General features: G+C 45.6%; 1 long non-coding RNA gene across 2 annotated transcripts; it reads right to left on the bottom strand.

The window, feature by feature from the left end:
• Nucleotides 1-463: 463 nt before the first annotated feature.
• LOC131486743 (uncharacterized) lies at nt 464-7,643 on the bottom strand. 2 transcript variants are annotated; one of them, XR_009249424.1, is made up of 4 exons: nt 7,590-7,643; nt 2,195-6,039; nt 1,787-1,938; nt 464-1,388 (listed from the first exon to the last, which is right to left on the bottom strand). It is a non-coding gene; the product is annotated as an uncharacterized LOC131486743 (long non-coding RNA). The 2 variants fall into 2 exon arrangements; XR_009249423.1 differs by having other exon boundaries at nt 1,787-1,854.
• Between the last annotated feature and the right edge of the window lie 472 nt (nt 7,644-8,115).

Genomic DNA, 8,115 nt, shown 5'->3' with positions numbered 1-8,115 from the left:
GAACATAAATACAGTAATTGTCAAGAAAATATTTTCAACCCAAATCCAACAATGCATTTAGAAAGTCATTCACCTTAGGTGCCTGAGTGGCTCAGTCAGTTAAGCGTCCGACTCTTGGTTTGGGCTCAGGTCATGCTCTCACAGTTCAGGAGTTCAAGCCCCCCATGAGGCTGTACGCTAAAAGAAAAATACCGGGGCGCCTGGGTGGCGCAGTCGGTTAAGCGTCCGACTTCAGCCAGGTCACGATCTCGCGGTCCGTGAGTTCGAGCCCCGCGTCGGGCTCTGGGCTGATGGCTCGGAGCCTGGAGCCTGTTTCCGATTCTGTGTCTCCCTCTCTCTGCCCCTCCCCCGTTCATGGTCTGTCTGTCTCTCTCTGTCCCAAAAATAAATAAAAAACATTGAAAAAAAAATTAAAAAAAAAAAAAAGAAAAAAAAAAAAAGAAAAATACCATATGACATCACTTTACATGGAATTTGGGAAACAAAACAAAGAAACAAAGAAAACGGAGAAAAGAAGACAGACCAAAAAAAACCCGACTCTGAAATTTAGAGAGGAAACTGGTGCTTGCCAGAGGGCAGGTAGGTGGGGGGTGGGTGAAAGAGGGGAAGGAGATGAAGAATACATTCATACTGAGGAGCATGGAGTCATAGGAGAAGTGTTAAACCATTATACTGTACACCTTGAAGCAAACATAACCCAATGTTAATTACACTTGAATTTTACAAGTTAATACAAAATGGAAATACTCTCATAGCAACAGAAGAAAGAAGTTTTAATTTTATAATCTTGGAATGAAAAGTGATATACGTAGCTTATGAAATCATTAATGAATTGGAAAAATAGGACACTGTCATAAAACTGCTCATAAACACATATGTAATTGAGTAACTCCTGCAGACATGTGAAAACTACACACCATTCTTTTCCCCCTGAAATGGTTTTTCTCCCCTTGCATCTTTCTCAGAAAACAACCCTAATTTCACTTGCAAAAAATCTACATTTAGGAATTTAATATGCAAAATGTACAGAATATACATTTTTCTTTCAAATTCAACTACATGTGGGATTTTCTCAGGACTAAAACATCTAATGTATACATATACATAAGATGAAGAACATCTTACATACATACACATACAATGAAGAAATCCAGTATAATGAAATGAAATCATACTGATGCACACAGATTACATTTTTTTATGGAACTACCCAAGGTGGGATGATATTTTCAACTGGATGGGAAAAGTAACAGAGACCTACACAACAAATCTTGAAGTTACAGAAACTTGCATGTGCATCAGAAGGTCTGTCTTCTTTCTTACAGTGACAGAAAGGAGCCTTGAAAGTATGTGTGGTGAATGTGAAACTCAGGCAGGTCTATGAATCTCTGAATGAGAAAATGAGCAAAAAAGAAAAAAAAAAGTCGAAATGTATCAGACAGGGGAATCTAAGCATCAATTTTCATAAAGACAAAATACCATCAGGCTTTTTCTTCTAAAATTGATTCACAGGGGTGCCTAGGTGGCTCAGTCAGTTGGGCGGCCAACTTCGGCTCGGGTCATGATCTCCCGGTCCGTGAGTTCGAGCCCCGCGTTGGGCTCTGTGCTGACGGCTCAGAGCCTGGAGCCTGTTTCATATTCTGTGTCTCCCTGTCTCTGACCCTCCCCTGTTCATGCTCTGTCTCTCCCTGTCTCAAAATAAACGTTAAAAAAAATTTTTTTTTTAATAAATAAAAAAAATAAAAAAATAAAATTGATTCACAGTGTTTGCTTAGCACAATCTTACCCACACTGAGAAGTGGCCTTGGTATGTCCTTTGACCAGCAGCAGTCACAGAGGGATCCGGTGATTCAGCTTTTAGTAAAAACCGCAATCAATTTAAAAGTATTTTAGATGTTCACGAGTTCATGAGAAATCAGAAAACATGCCAAATCTCAACTGAAAAGGGGAAAAGGTAACGACTATGTTTTTAAGATATTATTGATGAGACTCCTTCCAACGAAGACAACAGAGGACAACCGTAACAAATTCTGTGGCAGGAATAATACTGAACAGTCAAATAACGGGAGGTTCCTGACACAACTTACCTGTCAGTTTTTCAGTTGTTGTCAACAACTACAACATTGTTGGGAAAAAATCCCCACTGAACATTACTAAAAGCATGTATGATGTGGAGGGCACATCGCGTTTTTACCTCGGGCTCTGGTTCCGGCGGGACCCGGAGAGTGGTTCCCAGTTCATTCTTCTAGAAGGTTCTGAGAGTCAACATTTGGCTTCTTCACTTCCCAACTGAATGCGGCTCCTGCTCCTCCGAATTTGTGTCAGGATTTCTCCCCCGAAACAAGCCTGAACCTGGAACAAACCAACGCCAGCCTCTCGGACGTGGCGTCCCAGGACCCCCTGAATCCACGGATCCTTGAGTGAAATACATCTTGTTCACAAAGCGGCAGGGGAAATGAGGAACAAACCACAGAACACCCCAGAAAATGCAAGGGACTGTGCCGCTCACTGACCATCCCGCGTTTCTGGGGAAGCCGCCCAGCCCCCTGCCTCACTACTCAGCCCCACCACTGAGGAGATGCCAAGTGGCTGGAAGCCTCCAGGGTGTCCCCCGGCCTGGGGTGGAACCTGCTGGAAACGCAGCTCTGGCTCTTTGCCCACACTCAGAGGCACTGGGACCTCAGAAGCAAGGAAGCCTTTCCAGCTCTGAGGCACACTGGATCAGAAAAACCTAACAAGCGCCTTCTCCCGCCATCACTGAGCACGCAGAAGACCAGGCCCTCCCTGGGCGTGGTACGCACGCGCGCGCATGCGCCCTCTGCCGGCTGCAGGAATTCCTGCAATGCTCAAGGCCATGGCAGCTCAGCTGGAGGTACTGAGGGTGTAGCTGATCCAGTTGGCCTGTTCTCCAGACTGGGAAAGGTCTTAGTGACAGGGCCTGGGACACAAAGAAATCTTTTCTTTCTCCTGTATAGTGAGTGAAGAATGAAACAATTTATTGATGTCATGATATCATTTGTAATGCTTTAAAAAAAATTTTTTTTAACATTTATTCATTTTTGAGAACCAGAGAGAGACAGAGTATGAGCGGGGAAGGGGCAGAGAGAGAGGGAGACACAGAATCTGAAGCAGGCTCCAGGCTCTGAGCTGTCAGCACAGAGCCCGACGCGGGGCTCAAACCCACGAACTGCGAGATTACGACCTGAGCTGAAGTCAGACGCTCAATCGACTGAGCCACCCAGGCGCCCCTCATCTATAATGCTTTAAGCAGCATTCCCAGAAATACAGAACGCAAATTGACACATAATGAATGAGCCACAGGCAGTGGTGTTTACCACGAAAATACTTGGGTTGAATAAAAAATTGACACCCTTGAGAAAGAGATACAGGCTTCCAGCTATGGAATGAATACGTCATTGGGCTACAAGGTACAGCCTATGGAATACAGTCAATCCTGTAAGAAAGTGTTGCATGCTTTCACATGATAGCTACACTTGTCTAGGTATCTGGAGAGCATAATGTATACACACGGAATCACTATGATATATGCCTGAAACTAATACAACATGGTGTGTCTATTATATTTCAATAAAATTTGACAAAACTTTAAGTTTCTCCTTCACCATTAAAAAATTATTTCTAATTGAGAGCATGTGAAATTCATACCACATTCTCTAATGTCACCATCTTGATGTTGAGAGCTTATTTTTCATGTTGTCAATAATGTGTTTGATGACACAAATGTGACAAGGTCAGAATGCATACCCAGAGGGAGCTACACATCTGTTATGAATTTCCTGCCTCTATATTGGTAATATTTTCAATGAAAAATGCTTTCAGGGTGAAGATGGATGAAATAGTGCCCATCAGACTCATAGGTAGATAATTGTGCCTTCAAATAATAATTGCCATGTCTTCACAATCAGAGGAAGGCTGGGTGAGGACATAGGTTTCTCCTTTCATGTAAGAGAAAGCTGTGGTGTTTTAAACTGCTCACTTACAATCCAGAATCCAGAGATCAGCAGATGTAAGAATAGCAATGCACCATCATGTTGCACATAACTCGGTCCAGAAGGAGAATACAGACCTTATTCTCAAAAGCTTTTGGTTGAGATCAATAATCCATCTTTTCAAGTTCCAGGCTGCAGGCTCTGGAGACAGCACAATGCCTGACGCCTGGTTTTGGAACATAGGGAAGGTCGTGCTCAAGCACGGGGGAATGGAGTAGGGACTGGGGACAGTGGGGGAGACAGATGATGGTTACCTCCCCATGGGGCACACTCTGGACTTTACCTGCTAATGACCTGCACACTCTGCCTCAAGCCATTTCTCTCCATGACCGATACTGAGACTGGGCCCCAACACAGAAGGCAAAATGAGGGGCACCCATCTTCCCAGGGGCAATGGCCTGTACAGAGATTGCCCCCGTGAGGCTGGAGCCTTGCATTCAGGGAACTGTCATGCCCAGGGTTCCCACACTTTCTGCCTCCAACACTGAGAGTATCGTCACAGAGCCCCTCCTGCATGGCCCATCGCCCCCTCACACACTGTGACCAGCTCCATCCTTTCCTCTTTGACTCCTCTTTGTCTGCTTCTCTCTACTCCTGTCTCCCTCTGTTTCTTCCTCTCACTCTCTCAGACATGCCCAATTCCCCCATCACTGACTCAGTGTCTCTTTCTCTGCCTCTCCCCAGGCCCTCAGCTTTCTGCTCTGTGCAGCCCTGTCCAAGAAGCAGGGCACCACATATCCTGTGTCCCCCTCTCTCCTGTCATGTTTTAGCCCAGGCCCTGATCGCAGTGGATGAGAATCCTGTTTACAGAAGCTGCTCATGTTGACCTTTACTGCAGCATTGCTGTTCCAAGCCACTCCTGGGAAGCATGTGGACAGCCAGACCTTGACCCCCTGGTGGCCCAGCCATGACACCAAAGTTGATGGAAGGCTGCTTGCCTCCATAACCTGGGAGGAAGGAGGGCCCAGCAGGATTCAGGGGCTCGAGGGCATTATGCATGGGCTTGGAGGACCTGGAAAGAGCCAGATGCTTACAACCAACCCCACTTTGGTGGTGAGGGAGGAAAGGGTATCATGTCATTGACCTCTGCCCTGCCCATCCCTCACTGAGAAAACAGTGGGAAGAGGGGCCTATGGGTGGCTCAGTCGGTTAAGTGCCTGACTTCAGCTCAGGTCGTGATCTCATGGGATGTGAGTTTGAGCCTCTTGTCAGGTTCTGGGCTGACAGCTCAGAGACTGAGACTGCTTTGGATTCTGTGTCTCCCTCTCTCTGTCTGCCCCTCTCTCGCTTGTTTTCTCTCTCCCGCTCAAAAAATAAACACATTGCAAAAAAATTAAAAGAAAACACTGGGAGGAATACAAGACATCATAAGTGTCACCCCAAAAACTACTACCATAAGTCTACCTCAGCTCCCACCTGGATTGGTGCTACTGTGAGGTAGCTGGTAGGTGGGAAAAGTCCACAACATCTGGATTAATGCAGGGTTTCCTCACTGTTCTACCAGAGACACTGCTGACTCCTCATCCATTTCTTGCAATCAGGAATCAGCCACTTCGTGGGGACTGACAGCTGTCCTGCTGATCACCACACACCACTGTGACTAGCAGGCACTGTGTGCTTGCGAGTACCTATTGAGGAGTAAACGCCACCATCACCAGATCTAGAGGAAGGTTGTGTCCACCACCCCAGAAGGAACCAGGGGACATGTGCAGTCAATATAATTCAAACAGTGACTTATCTTCTGCCCCTATTACTGTAGATTCTAACTGTTTGTGACTGTGTATACAGGAGTCACACTGTATACATCAAAATAGAATGACCGTTAGGTCCTCCTGGAAGCAGATACTGACACAGACACAGAACTGTGATGGGTTTATCAGGGGAAACGAGCAAAGACAAAATAGAGGGGACAGGATTGGTCAGGGAAAGAATTCAGTCAAATACGTTTATCAGACAACTTTTCTAAATATATTACTTGACCACAGCCCATTTGTCGCAGTTCAGGGTTCTCTTCAAACTTCAAATTCTCCTGTAAGTCAAAGAGATTTTGGGTTATTACAATGGGATCTTATATTGTTGAAGACAAAATGCATAGAGGACAACAGATCTGTGCCCTTGGATGAACACTTCATTGTGTGGCCACATCTGTGTGTCTACCTATAAGGGAAAAAGACTGTCTTTAAATCTTAGATATAGATTCCTGAATGTACACAGTATCACAGTTATCTTTTTCTTCTTTGTAAAATAGGACCCGAATTTTCATAGAAAAAACACTGGGGTCTTTGCCGTATCTTTTGAAATAGTGATTGCCAATCTCTCAGCCTCAGGCATTATACTCTCAGTTGCATGAAATTGAATGAACATCTGTAGATGATCTTCTGCGTGCATGTACATTTATACCCTGAGAAGGGTGAGTGCCCACTCATCCCATACATTTTACAAATTCCTTATGTGCTTGTCACCTCTTCATCGTACTGACCTCAGAAACCAACATTGTCCCTGTTTCTCAGATTACAAATCTCAGGCTCTGAGATGGCCCCACTGAGAGCTGGTGTTAGAGCTGAGCCAACAGGAACACAGGCAAAGCCTCAGGAAATTGTGAGGGAAGTTCTGGAGATGCAAACCTACAGGCAGGGTGGTGACAGCAGATGCAGGGGTGTGATGACCGGACTTCAGCAGGGGCAGCTCCTCCTCAACCCTGAATTCCCCAAGAATCTGACTCAGGCTGAAGGCCAAGGAAGCCGTTCAGTTGATCTACAACCTATCTTCGCACTTAGTCTCACTGAGACACACAAACTTAGGCAGACAAGCATTTCCTAAGACCAAGTTTAATTTACCAAATCTCCAGGACATTCTTTCATACATGTGCAGACCCTTCAGAAAACCAAAGGAAACAACAGTCTTCTTTTTAGATTATGAACTGGGTGCACTGTGGTAACCTTGACATTCCAGAGATGATGACTGCATTGTACACTGTGCTTGAACCCGTGAAGCAGTTCTTTGCAGATATCCTCATTCTCCCTGCCCAGGCCGTGGGCCGTGCCCTGAAAGGCCTCCAAATCCATCCTGCTGACCCCAACACCCTCCCTTCTGCAACTCCTCAAACTCTGCTTGCCATCCACAACTTACTTTCTATTCCTGTGTGATTCAAGTTTCCCCCATTCCTTCCCTGCTGCTTCCATTATGGTGACCACAAGTTCTGTGTCATATAATGCATGTGCCCCATTTCACACAGGACACCTGAGGCACCTGAAGTTAGGGGTGCGTCTCATCTGTCACAGAACCCACAACATTGTGTCTGTAAAATACACACCAGTACTGCTGATACATCTACCGTTGTGTAAAAATCCTCTTTCTTTTTGACAAGAGAAACCTATACCTCACCTCATTTCAGGGAAATGGCAAAGCCCATCGTACCTATGTCCTGAGAAACCTTGGATTTATATTACACTGTCCTCAGGCATGTTTGCAGTTGAATTGCCAAGCCCTCACAACCATCTCTACGTCATTCCCACAAAGTCTTTCACGAAGAAGATGAATACGCTTTATCAGTCACTCATCCAGTTCAGGTCATCTTACCAAATTGAGTACTTGGAGGAGCTGGAGGTGGCCCATAGCCCATGACTGGTGATGTACTTGGAGGAGCTGGAGGTGGCCCATAGCCCATGACTGGTGATGAAGGGTGATCCATGGGGTACAGCTTGCAAGGCAAACCTAGGAAAGGACCAGGCCCTCTTGCATACATAATGGCCTGCAGAACAGAAATGAAAGCTATGTTCAGAGGACAGAACCAAGTACCAACACTGGCAAAAAGTGGAAGCCTAAAGAACCAGTGCTCATCTCCTGCCAGCTTCCCCACCACCAGGTTCCAAGCGGGCAGCATCGGCATCAAAAGAACTCTACCCATACTTTGGGTTCTATTGAGAGCTTTGGGGGTGGGGAACAGAGGCTATGGGAAGGAACTAGGGTCTCCACATGTCTGCAAATGTAGGACAGCAAGGGCTCTTGTCCTAAAGGATTCATGGAGTGAATATGGAGTAAATTAATAAAACAGCATATTCCCGATATGAAGGCATCTAAGTCCAGGATCAACCACCACCCCTCA

This window comes from Neofelis nebulosa, chromosome 10 (assembly GCF_028018385.1).
Source record: "Neofelis nebulosa isolate mNeoNeb1 chromosome 10, mNeoNeb1.pri, whole genome shotgun sequence".
In the NCBI taxonomy this organism is placed as follows: domain Eukaryota; kingdom Metazoa; phylum Chordata; class Mammalia; order Carnivora; family Felidae; genus Neofelis; species Neofelis nebulosa.
Note: the sequence above shows the minus strand (reverse complement) of the source record. Positions and strands in the feature narration are given on the sequence as shown.